Source organism: Equus quagga, chromosome 2 (genome assembly GCF_021613505.1).
Source record: "Equus quagga isolate Etosha38 chromosome 2, UCLA_HA_Equagga_1.0, whole genome shotgun sequence".
Classification (NCBI taxonomy): domain Eukaryota; kingdom Metazoa; phylum Chordata; class Mammalia; order Perissodactyla; family Equidae; genus Equus; species Equus quagga.
In genome coordinates this window covers 54,573,685-54,586,967 of record NC_060268.1, presented here as the reverse complement: position 1 = coordinate 54,586,967, position 13,283 = coordinate 54,573,685, and the positions used below count along the sequence as shown (strand labels likewise).

The 13,283-nt window shown below is 44.3% G+C and overlaps 1 protein-coding gene across 1 annotated transcript in view; it reads left to right on the top strand.

Moving 5' to 3' along the window:
• The first annotated feature begins 11,036 nt into the window (after window positions 1-11,036).
• The window catches only part of ANXA2 (annexin A2), a 41,632-nt gene continuing 39,385 nt past the window's right edge, over window positions 11,037-13,283 (top strand). Inside the window, exon 1 of the mRNA XM_046652348.1 lies at window positions 11,037-11,161. The gene's annotated coding sequence lies outside the window, so the exon portion shown is untranslated. The remainder of the gene's footprint in view (window positions 11,162-13,283) is intronic.

The window sequence follows — 13,283 nt, the reverse complement described above, 5'->3', positions numbered from 1 at the left end:
TAGTCAGAGAGAGAAAGTTGTTATTCAAAGTACTTCCATTTAGGAATCCTATTGGGCCTGTTTTAATGAATAGATAAAACTAGTTTATGTTTAGTAACATCCATGTGCATATATACAATTAATGTGCCTAAATCTATGAAGTTTTCATATTAAGGATTGAGTTTTAGAGCTAAAAGAGAACTTGAAGATTTTCTCATTTTGCACATAAGAATCAGAATCAGAGAGCCTAAGGGATTTGTCCAAGTACACCCAATTAGGATAGGAGTTAGGACCAGCCCCTCTGCCTCCTGACATCTGTGATGATTGGCACAGGACCCAGAAATAGAGTGCAATCCAACAAAGTCAGGGCTGTAAAGATGCAGAGGCTGTGATGGGTTCACACTGGGCAAGGTACTGGAGTTGCAAAGATGAACAGGAGCTCCCAGTCTGATGGGGAAGCCTGACACATCGACAGTCCTCTTACCATGAGATAAAGATACAGGGTTAATGAATAAAGAGGTCTACTCTACCCTTCCCATAAACCACATGCCACAAGTTATCTTATTTATTATATTAATTTGCTTAGCAAACCCTTTTTTTTTCATACGCTGTATGAAATATGTAACCTTTGGCCCTGCCTACGTTGTATTATCATAGATTCTGATTAGAGGAATCAAAATCAAACGAGATTTTACAATATTGGGTGTTTTCTTTGTCAGCAGAGGGTGCTACGCTATCCAACTTTTCCTCTATAGGTTTTTAAAATTGTCTTTTCTTTAATAAACTATATGAAAAATACCATCAGGAAGATTAAAGTTTTCCCCAAAGCCTGGCACAGGCTGTTATAATCTTAATGTGTAAGAAGGAAGCCCTTTTTTCACTAGCTGTGTATCTTTTTGCTTTTTTCAACTATTTTTAAAATTATAGAAGTAATATGTGTTCACTGTTAAGAAAATCAACTAATATAAAAATTGCATATAATAAAATGGGAACATTCTCCTTTACACATATACATCAATCTTTGTCTTTCCCCAAAGGTAACCAATATCAGTTTGGGGTATATCCTTACATATGTGTGTCAAATATATGCACACACCCACACACATATGTAAATGTGCATACATGTAAATATTAACATAAGTAGAATCAAATTAGTCATATTATTCTAATTGACTTTTTTTCGCTCAGACAACATAAGGTCTTCAAAGTTTAAAAAATATTCGACACACTCAAAATGTATGTAGTGGACAATTAATAAAGATGAAAACTTTCAAAGTGCAGCTATCTCTTTTGTGTGTGTTTTCACATGAAAAATACTGTCCTATTTTGAGCATACTCTAATGCTAAGAGATATATATTTTATTACAGAATTAGGATTTTTCCACTGATAGCAGATACTTAGCACCTAAGTATTTGTATATATTTTGTGCCAAATTATGTGGAAAATGCTGCTTGAAGAAACAATAGAGGCTGATAGGATTTGAAATATTCATCCTCTGACTTGCCAAAATGTAAAAATGCAGTAAAATGTGCTGAGGTAGGAACTAAGATGCTTATAGCTCAGGAAACATCCCAATGTCCCAGGGAGTTAACATAAGAAGGCTTATGATGGGGTGGACACTTGTTGCCAAATCATTTTCCATCATGCTGTACATATCAATATTGTAACAGAATGCCAGCAAGACACAATTTTACACTCACATTCTGCTTGTTCTTCTACTGAACACTATATTTTGGAAATCCGTTCATGTCAGAACATATTGATCTACTCCATTCTTTTCAGCAGCTTCATTCCATAGCACAGAAATTCCATAATTAATTTAATTTAGCTCATTGATGAGCACTTAAAGTGTTTCCACCTTAAAATGCTGCAATAAATGTCCTCATACACCTATGGCTGTGGTCATGTATCACTCTCTCTTTGGAAGAGCTTTCTAGAAGCAAACTCACTGAATCAAATGGCAATGACACTTTATTGATAGATACTGCTAAATTGCCTTCCCACCAATAACATGAGCATTCCCATTGCACCTATTTCCAACTACACTGGATACTGTCAGCCTTTTAATTTTTGCCAGGTGAGTTATAGTGTGAATAAGGGAGGGGCCGGCTCCGTGGCCAAGTGGTTAAGTTTGCGCGCTCCGCTGCAGCGGCTCAGCGTTCAGATCCTGGGTGCGGACATGGCACCACTTGTCAGGCCACGTTGAGGCGGCGTCCCATATCCCACAACTGGAAGGACCTGCAACTAAGATATACAACTATGTATGGGGGGGTTGGGAAGATAAAGCAGAAAAAAAAAAAAGATTGGCAACAGTCGTTAGCTCAGGGGCCAATCTTTAAAAAAAAAAAAAAAGTATGAATAAGGGCAAGGTAATGCGTTTCTGGAGAGAAATCCAGTAGTTGCCTGTACTGGGTAAGACAACGTCAGCACAACAGGCAACAACTCAATGCCTGGCCTCCAAGGAGCTCCTGCCTAGTTGCAGAGACCAACAAACACAAAAATAACAACACAACGTGACAACTGAGAGAGGAGCGGTATATAAAAGAAAAGCTAAGAGAAACAGATTAGAACCAAATCTGCCTGAAGGGCTTGAGAAAGGCTTTCCCTCACGAGAAAATGATATTTGCTCTGAGGCTTGAAGGAGGAGGTGGGGTTCAGCATGAGGAAAGTGGGAAAGTGCAAAAAGAAAGGCACGCAGGTGCTGGGAGTGGCACATGGTGGGAGTGAAGGGGAAGATGTGGGAGATGAGGCTGTCAGGGCAGGTCAGACCCTGCTAAGAAGGGTTTCCAGGGAGGGTCATGTAATCAGAACTATTTCCTAGAAAGATCATTCTGGATGCCTTGTAGAAAACGAATTGAGGGGCTGGCCCCGTGGCCAAGTGCTTAAGTTCGCGTGCTCCCCTTTGGCAGCCCAGGGTTTTGCCAATTCGGATCCTGGGCACGGACATGGCACCGCTCATCAGACCATGCTGAGGTGGCGTCCCACATAGCACAGCCAGAAGGACCTACAACTAGAATACACAACTATGTACTGGGGGGCTTTGGGGAGAAGAAGAAGAAAAAAAAGATTGGCAACAGATGTTAGCTCAGGTGCCAACCAGCTGGGAAAGAGGTTGGAGTCACTACAGATGTTTCCCTGGAAACATCTCAAAACAAAATAGAAATTGTGGTTTGTTCACATGAAGAGTCTTCTGTGTGGTTTGGTCATGATACCTGAATTTAACAAGGGTTTATTGAGGTCTTACTATGAGTACAGCAGGACTAGATACCAAGAACACTCAAAAAGCCAATCAATTAGCCACTGTTTTTTCAGCACCTACAATATACCAGGTGCTTTTTGTACATGCTCTAATCTTTACAATAGTCCTGTGACATGACAAGTGAGAAAACTGAGGTTTTCAAACGTTTCACCTGGCCAGGAAGAAGCAGAAACAGAAGGAGAGCCTGGAACTGGTTCACTCCAAAGCCCCATGCCTGTTCACTCACTCACTCACTCTCTCTGATTCTCCTCCTCCCTTCTCCCTCCTTCCTCCCTCCTTCCTCCCTCCCTTCCTTCCTCCCTTTCTCTCTAATTTTATCACAACTTATACATGTGAATAGTTCTAAAAGCCTACACAAGAATTCTATATAATTCTATATAAGCTCAGATTAAGTTAGTTTGTTAGTAACAGAGACTGGAAATAAGTAATTTACAAAAGGTAGAAATTTATTTTTTTCTTTCACGTAAAAGAAATCTGGAGGAGAGCAGTCCAGGGCTGAATGGATGGTTTCACATGCACCAGGGAAACAGTCCCCTCATAACTTGTTGCTCCGAGCTTTGTTTTCATCCTTGATTTTTTTATTTTCCATCCTTGTGCCTAGTTTCCATCTTCCAGTTTTCCTCATGGTCCACGGTAACTGAGGGAGCTCCGCTATCACATCAAGTATTAGGCAAAGGAAGAGTGAGGGAAAAAAGTGTTTCAAGGCAAAAACAAAAACAGAAACAAAAAACCCATGTCAACTGTGTGTTTTGTCTTTAAAGAGCTTTTCTCGAAATCCTCCCTAACTTTTCCTTGGTTTCTTCTCAGCCAGAACGGGGTTAAATGGCCACACCTAATTCCAAAAGAAGCTGAAAAATGTAATCTTTTAGCTGAATATATTGCTGTCCACTCAAAAAAAATTGGATTTTGTTGTTGAGAGAAGAGCAGAATGTATATTGAGTAGGGAATTTGTACTTTCTATCATAGCTTACACACACACACACTACTGGAGAGTTGTTACCTTGATCCACAAAACCCACAATTTCTGCTTCCAAGCCAAACATTTTCAACACCTGTAGCTATTTCTTGTGGAGATTGCACCAATATATTTCTAAACAAGATACTAATCTTCCTTAATTTTTCAGTTTTGAATATTATTATTGCCTACTATGAAAAACGAGGCCTTTTGCTCCTCGCATACAGACACACACAGTCTCAAAATGTCTACATGACTTTCTCTAAATATTATTTATAGAATTATGACTATAGAAACACAACCTGAGCCAAATAATGTACTGTGTTTACATTGCCCTCTCATGACAACTGTTTCGGTTACATATTGCTGCAGAACTAACCACTCCCAAATTTGGTTTCTTAAAACAACAAGAAGAATTTATTTTGCTCACTAGTCTGCAGGTTGGGCAGAGCTCAGTGGAGAAGGCTCGTCTGTGCTCCACACAGCCTCAGCTGTGGCGGCTCAAGGAGAGGCTAGACAATCCATTTTCAAGATGGCTCACGTAGCTCGCAAGTTGGTCCTGGCTGTCAGCTAAGGACCCTGGTTCCTCTCCACATGAACCCCTCCACAGGCTGCTGCTTGGACTTCCTCATGGCATGGTGGCTGGATTCCAAGGCAAATGTCCCAAGTAAACAAGGTAGAAATGCATTCATGATCCAGCCTCAGAAGTCACATAACATGACTTCTGTTGGTCAATAATTCACAACGGGTCATGAGGTTCAAGGGGATCGAGCATACACTCCTCCTCTTGATGGGGAAGAGCAGGGTCCTAGAAGAGCATATGGGATGAAAAATATGGTGGTCAAATTTGGAGAATATCATACATTGTGTCTTTGTCTGTTCAGACAGCTACAACAAACTACCATAGATTGCATGGCTTACAAACAACAGAAATTTATTTCTCACAGTTATGGAGACTGGAAAGTCCAAGATCAAGCTCTGGTGAGAACCCACTTCCTTCTTGATAGATTGCCATCTTCTCCCTATAACTTCACACGGAGGAATGGTGAGGGAGCCCTCTGGGACCTCTTTTATAAGGGCATTCATCCCACAGGAGGGCCTTGCTCTCCGGACCTAATCACCTCCCAAAGACCCCATCTCCAAACACCCTCACATGGACCATTAGGTCTCCATATATGAATTTGGGGGGATACCAACATTCAATTTACAGCATGAGGCGATAATTTTTTGTTTTCCTGGAGCTTTTCATTTGATAATTTTCCTCGTCACTCTCACTAGTGCATTTTCAAACCATCCAATGAAGCTGTTAATTTCTTCTCAGTGCCTTCAAACTCTTTGGGTAGTTGCTTCCTCCCACTCTTTTTGAGGCGTCCTTGCTAGACCCTCAGTCCTCTTCTCTCACCTAGAATGGTTGCTCTGCACAGCTGTTGTTCCAAGTTCTCTCTTCCTCATCATTCTGGGAATTCAGTTCACTTATTTTTGCATCGAATCCTCTGTTTTCCAGATCCAATGCTTCCTATTTTTGCTTTATTCTCTTGTCCTGGTTGAGCACATTATTCATAAGCCTCCTGAGAAAGGGTGTGTGGTGGGATGAATGGTGGCCCCCAAAACACATGTCTACATCCTAAGCCTCAGAATCTGAGTATTTCGTTATCTGGAAAAAGGGTCTTTGCAGATGTGATTAAGTTATAGATCTCAAGATGAGATCATCCTCAATTATCCATGTTGGTCCTAAATCCAGTGACAAGTGTTCTTATAAGAGACGGAAGAGGGGAAGACACAGAAACAGAGAAGGCCATGTGAAGATGGAAGCAGAGACTGGAGTAATGCAACCACAGGGAATATTGACAGCCACCAGAAGCTGGGAGAGAAAAGGAAGGATTGTCCTTTAGAGCTTCCAAAGGGAGTGTGGCCCTGCTGATACCTTGATTTTAGACTTGTGGCTTCTAGAACTGTAACACATTTCTGTTAAGTCACCAGGTTTATGGTAATTTGCTATGGCAGCCCGGGGAAACTAACACACAGGGCATAAACAGCATTTTTGAAAAATGTTTATTATGCATGCATTCTTGATTTATAGTTTGGCTGCTGTAGAATTCCTGTTGCAAAATAATGATCTTTTATATTTATTTTTCCTGACACATTTATAACATTGGCATTCTTCTGTGAATAAGAGGTTTCCCTATCCCACCTCTTTTTGGATATTTTTTAACTATTGGTTTAGACTATTCAATGTGATATAATCAATTCCTATCATTACTCAATGTGATGTTCAAATTATCCCAAATTTTAACCAGTAAGAGACCCTTTAAATTGGCTTTTATGTCTTTTTGATATGTTTCCATCAGTCATTTAGCACAAAGCTCACCGTGTATTGTCTCTGCCCCATCTCTGGAACCACGTGTTTCTTCCAGGAGAACTGGTTCTTTACTGGGGAATAGTATTTAGAAACTGAGATCTGAGTATTGAATATCATGCCATTCTTATTTCTTATTCTTCATATATGACCTTTTTCTATCTCTCTGGAATCTTTCAGGAACTTTTCCTTGTCCCCACCCAGTGTTCTGAAATTTCATGATAACACACCTTGAGATTGTTTGTTTTTCCACTTATTATGGCTTTTCAATCTAAAAACTCATAGTTTTCAGTTCTAGAAATTGTGTTCAGTTATTTCTTGATGATTTTCTATCTTCCATGTTGCCTATTCTTTCTTTCTATTCTTGCTGATTCTTTGGGTGTTGGATTTTCCGGATAGATCTTTTTCCTCTTCTGGCCACCTCTTCAAATATAAGACATTATGATATACTGATTGTATATAACGAGGCTCAAAGAAATAATAGCTTTATGGTTAGTGAGAGTCTAACTCATATAATATAAAGACTTGGGGATAGCCTGCGTCTCACTGAAGCGATGGTGGTATGTAAGAAATAGGGTGGAATGAAAAAAGCAGTGGATTGAAAGGCAGAAAAATATATTCTAGCCTCAGCTCTGACACGTACTAGTTTAAGGATTCTGGTAGATTGTCTGCAGGTGGTTCCCAACAATTCGCTCCGCCATGTAAACATATGTCACTCCCTTTATGAGGAGGCGGAATCTATTTCCCCTTTCTTAGAATCTGGGTTATAGGACTCGCTTTGACCCATAGAATGCAGCAGAAGTGACATTGTTCCAATTCTGGGCCTGGCAGCTTCCACTTTCACTCTTGAAAACCAGCAACTGCCCTGCTGGAGAGAGGCCCTTTTGGATCTTTTAGCTTCATTTGGGCCTCCCTAGCTAATGCTAAATAGACCAGAAACGAGCTGACCCAACGAACTCTGCCCTTTGCAGAATCATGAACAGATAAATGGTGGTGGTTGTTTCAAGCCTCTAAGATTTGGAGGTGGCTTATTTCCTAGTAATAGGTAACTGAAACAGAAATTAATACCTGGATGTGGAGTGTTGCTGTAACAATGGCCTAACATGCTATTGACTTTACTGCCAGGCAGTAACCAGAAAAAAGACTGTTTGTGGGTGGAGCTTGGAAGAGCAGTGAGGAGTTTGTTATGGGAGGTTGGAGAAAAGGCAACCTAGGTTATATATTGGCAGAATGTTTAATTACTGTTGCCTGTGGTAACATGAACGAACTTGTGGATCTAGCCAAGGAGATTTCCAGGCAGACCGCTTTAAATGCCAAGGCCTCCTTTAGCTGCTTATGATAAAGTACAAGAAAAAACATGCACTGAAAGAAAGATGCTTGATTTTCAAGCAGAATTCTAGCCAGTGAAGGATTCGTAAAGTAACAAATGGCCTCAGGATAAAGATCAAGTCACGTGTGGTTACAAAAAGTTTTTAATTTTTAAGATTCCAGAAAGCTTTAATGTGGTACTTTGAAGACCATCCCAGGGCTTCTAAGAATCTTAAGTGCATTGTTCCAGTCTGACAAGCACAACGTAGAGAGAGAGGTCTGTTTTTAGAAAGAGTAATGAATGTGAATTTTGGAGAATGGAGTTAAACCTCATTAAGATTTACAGAAAATCCACAACGTTTTTGAGAAAATTGTATTGGATATGAATTTTGAAGCACAGAGTGGACCTAGATAAGATTTATAGAAAATCCACAGAGTTTTTAAAGATAATTGTATTAATGAAAGAACTGCCAGCTTGGACACACAAACAGTTCAAATGAAAAGAAGATTCTGTACCTTTGAGTTTCTACTGGCATGAAGCCAATTGAGAGAGCCACTCAGCTACAAATTATGGGCCCTTCTTAAGGAAAAAGAAAGGCATCTCAGAGAGTGGTGTCAAGAGGGCAGAGGGCAAAGCCCAAAACTGATTAGACAATGGATTAAAGCAAGGATCAGCAAACTACAGCCCATAAAGCCAATCCAGCCTTTTGGTTGTTTTTGTATACTCCAGAAGCGAAGAGCCCTGGCAACTTCAGCTTTTGCTTCTTGAAAGCCAGCTGCCATTACTATCCCAGTATAGAGAGAGAAGGACCTGGAAGATGAGAAACCAAGGGACAGAGAGACCCAGCCTGCTCTCAGTCATTCTTGCAACCCCAGCTGAGGCACCAGACAAATGAGTGAAGCCACATTGGATCCTCCAGCCCCAGTTGAGCTGCCCCACCCAACACCATGTGAAACAGAGCCAAGCTATCCCCACTGAGTCCTGTCCAAATTGCAAAATCATGAGCAAATAAATAGTTATTTCTATTTTAACCGCTAAGTTTTGGTAGTAATTTGTTACATTGCAATAAGTAACTTGAGTGCATTATTTAATCTCTGAACTGGGCAGGGGACTTTATTGGGCTCCAGTTTCTTCATCTATATAAATCAAAGATTGGACGAGTTAGTCTCTTAAGGCCTCTGTCTGCTCTAACGTTCTATTACTGGGTGAAGAATTCTGTTCTATTATTCTATAATTTTTAGTGCATGCCTATCATTGCTAGCTAGGCAGTATTAGTGGGGCAGCAGATAAAGTGTGAACACAATAAAGCTGAGGCTTTAGAGGACAGTATGCACAGCAGCAGACATAACCTGAGATCTGTTGTAGTAAACATTCTCCCCAGCCAGGGGGGAGAAAGAAAGAATGGAAAAAGAGAATCTTTGCAGTAAGAGATTCAAAACTTCTCTTTTACTAGTAGAATTGGCCCCACATTCCTCAGAAAAAGCAAACCATGACTTCTAATAGCTCCATTTTTATGAGAGCATCAGTGTAAGGTTCTGGAGCATGGAGCAAACTCTGGCTATTGCACAGATCTGTATGTTTGGATTTGCTGGATGCCCAAGATAAGCAAAAACATTCTTTTGGATACTTAGTAGCTTTTATGTATTCCACATGCTTCGAATTAAATCTTGTCTTCTGCAGAGGGCCTACCACAGCACAATTAGGAGTAAGAGGCTGTGCAACCTGCCCTGAGAAGAGAAGGGAGGCGGAATCCTGTCCACCTTTATTGACTGCCTGTGTTCCCCTTCTGTTCCAAAATGATCAGGGCAATAGGCAGATGAGCACGATTTCTGGCTGTAAGGCTTTCAGCCTAAATTGGAGAGCCATAAATGTAAATCAGAAATTGCATCAAAAGAGTTGTCTTATTCTCTAATTGTCCTTCTGATGGGGCCTACCGTGTATTATTTCCGGTGAAGGAACAGGATGACAGTGAGCTCTGGGGTGAGTGTGCCCAGGCTCCATTTGTGGCCCTGACTTTGCAGCTAACTGGTTAGGTGACCGTGAGCATGGCAACGAATGTCTTTCGGCCTTGCTATCATTTTCTGATTCCCAAGAGTGAAATGACGCTCCACTGGAATTCAAAATGGACGTTAAAGATGGGAGATTGAAACACACAAGCAACAAGACTAGGAGAAAGAGCTGCATGAAGCGGGTGTGAAAGGAAGGAATTCAAAGACGCAGCGAGAGGTCTTGGGATTCTTAGCAAAACATTCCTGTTAGTTTGAGGTGCAATTCAGCATTTGCGCAGTCACACACAAAAACATGTTTGCTATTACATGTTGCCACTGTGGCTCGTGGAAGGAGAGCAGGGAAGAAAAGCGAGAAACTGAGCAAAACTAAGCAACGGAGCTGGCTAGGAGGCTGCGAAAAAACAGCAGTTAGGAAAGAAGGAAGGGAGGAAACTTCTTTGTTGGAACTCGAGGTTCAAAGCCACCGGCCCCACCCAGCCCGGGACGGCCTGCCACGAGGACGCGCAGAGCTCCCAACTCGCAAGGGGAGCGGCTGAGCAGAGCGCGCTCGGGAAAAGGGCGCCTCCCGGGGCGGGCGCGGGGTGGATCTGGGCTCCTAGCCTCGGCCTCCCACCCCCCCCCCGACCCTGGCTCCGGGCCCCCCTGCGCGCTCGGAGGCCGAGGCAGGCCAGTCTTTGCAGGGCAGAAGCCGGCCCATCGCCCTCCCCGCGCTCCTCCCGGGAACTGCCGGTCAGAGGTTAAGCTAATATGTTTGCAGACGGTAACGAGGAACTGGATGCCAACGGCCCCAGCTCAGGGGAATCACGATTTATGTTTCTTGGAACCATTCTCCCTTCCATTGCATCGATGCCTTTAAAAAAGTGACTTAACCAAGCTCAGAGTCTGCTAAAGTCTTGCTAATTTATTAACCTAAGCCAGAGCTGGGAACTCGACGTGGCGCTCAAGAAGGAAATGGAGGGAGGGAGGCAGGACGAAACGAGGCCGGTAATGGGTCTCGAGGAGGCCTCGGCGACGCTTTCAGGGAGGGCAGGGCCGTGGGCGAGGGGCCGCTCCCGCGTGGCGCGGCTCGGGGAACGTTCCAGGGCGAGGCCACCCCTGCGGGCGAGCGGGCCGGGGAGGGTGAGTCACCCCGACTCGGGGTGGGAGCGGGCAGGGGAAGGGGGAGGCGGGGCGGGGCGAGGAGGGGCGGGCCTCGCCTGCACAGCGAGGATGTGGCGGCTATAAAAGCCCCACCCAGGCCAACAGGCTCCGCTCCGCATCTGGGACGCTCGCAGCCCTCGGCGTCCGGCCCAGGTAAGCGGGCACGTCCCCCGCCCGCTATGGCCCCGGGCCGCCGGCTAGCGGGGCGCGGAGAGGAGCGCAGGGGGCGGCCTTGCAAAGAGCAGCTTGGGCAAGCGGAGCCGGGGGGCCGGCCGGGGGAGGGGGCTGGAGGGAGGGTCGGCACCAGGTTTCTACAGGGAGGGGGCGCAGTGGCAAGGTGGTCTGGGGAGGAGTGAAGGGAGCCGGGTGCGCCCCGGCTTGGGGGGTGCAGGGCAGAGGGAGGGGGTCGGGCATCCCCCCAAGTCCTTTCAGGAAGCCCGGCGAGACGGCGCAGGGGCGGGGAGCTGAGGGAGGCCCCGCATTCCAGACGCCCCGGGCGGGCAGGGTGTGGCCGCCTGGGGAGCCGCGGGTTCCAGGCGGCGCAGTCTTCGTGGGCATTTCCCTCCAAGTTTAACCAAAGCGTTACGGCCATCTAGAAAGGAGTCCCCGTCTGTTCCAAGTTACTTTACTTGAAACAAACGCGCATTTGTGGAACTTGTACAGACCAGCAGGAGGGAAACAGTAGAGGAGTAGGAGGGGTGGGCGTTTTTAGTAGCAACCCCTCTCCCCAATAAAACAAAACAAAACGGAAAAAACCTAGGCTCTTTGTCCAGTGTCAAGATGATCTTGTAGGAGAGCGACTTCTGATTTCTGTTTATCTGGAGAGTTTCCCACTTGGTTGACCACTTTTGCATCAGGAAAGTAGTGTCCCTCGTGGTTCTGTGGAGAGGGTTGTCACTGTTGCTCGAGATGATGCGACAGAGACTCAGGGACCGAGGGTACAGAAAAGGGCGTGGCCCCCTGAGTTGCTCCTTGAGGCTTTGTGAGGTGGGTTCCAGCGCCTGGTGAGGAGGGCTGCATTCCATCAGCTGCCTGTTGAGAGGGTAGGAGGCGGCTATCAATTTCCTTATCTATGAAGACGGTTTAAGGATGCCCATTCTTACCTACGCCCTCATAGGGGGGTTATCGAAAATCTCAAAAAACATGTTCATTCAAAAATAAATATGCTAAGCACATTGAAAACATTAAGTGCCGATCGAATGCAGAGTGTCATTATTTTTGTGTTAAGATTTGCCGTTTTAAAGCTACGGGTGCTCTGAATCTCTGTGTCAAAGAGCAGTGGCCTCTTGGGTGCACCTTGAGTCTTTAGCAAGAATCACAGGGTCCTGGAGGCCGGGGTTCTGGGCCCCTGAGCTCACTGACTCTACTGATGGATTCTGTCCAAAAGTGTCTGCTACTGTGACTGCCTGCAACCTGGTGGTTTGTAATGGAGAATGCACTCTCCCACTGAAACAATGTTATAGAAGAGGCCTAGGTTCCCAGGCTAGCCCAGACACCCCTACTTAACATGCACTATATCAAAGTACATGCCTAATTTGGGGGTAGGGGTTATGGGGAGAAGGAAAAGTGGGAGGGTGAGGGAGGGTATGTGAGTAGGAAGAGTAAATCACTGAAATATTTTTCTGGAACTTTTCTTAGTTTTAAGACTGGCCATGATTAAATTATTCTAATTGGAAAATGAGATCGTTGCTCCCCTCTCCACTTTTCTCTGCCTTCCCCGCCTCCTTAGAGACCCTCTTCCCTGACATATTGCAGACGCTGTCCAGGCTTGCCAGTTCTGCATTCCCTCCTCCTCCCCATTTCAGTGTACTTAACCCAGCTAGAGACTAGCAAATTGAATCAGTATTCATTCATATTCAACATTAGGAGTGGCTGGTGGTCCTAAAATTGTCAATAACCCAGTGGAGTTTTTTAAAAAACAAGAAAACTTTGTTAACCTGAACAGTTCTGTAATTTATCGAATTCAAGGCTGTGGAATCAAGGAGCCACATAATATAATATTCAGGCCATGTGAAGGAAGATTTTTGATGAGGCCAGGTTCAGAGGCCAACTCGAAGAGATGTCTTTGTGGTCAGTGGTCTGAAGACATCCCCCCTTAGCACTTTCCTCCCTTTTTCTAAGTCCAGCTATTATCTCAAAGCTTCAGGAGTTTTCTCTGAAAGTATCCATTGCATCTGCAGCGGGAGGGTGTGACCATCGATGTGTACTTCTTTAGTTGGGCGTTTATGATTTGGAGACGGCTGGATTTTGTCATTCCCCATAGTGCCAAGTGGCC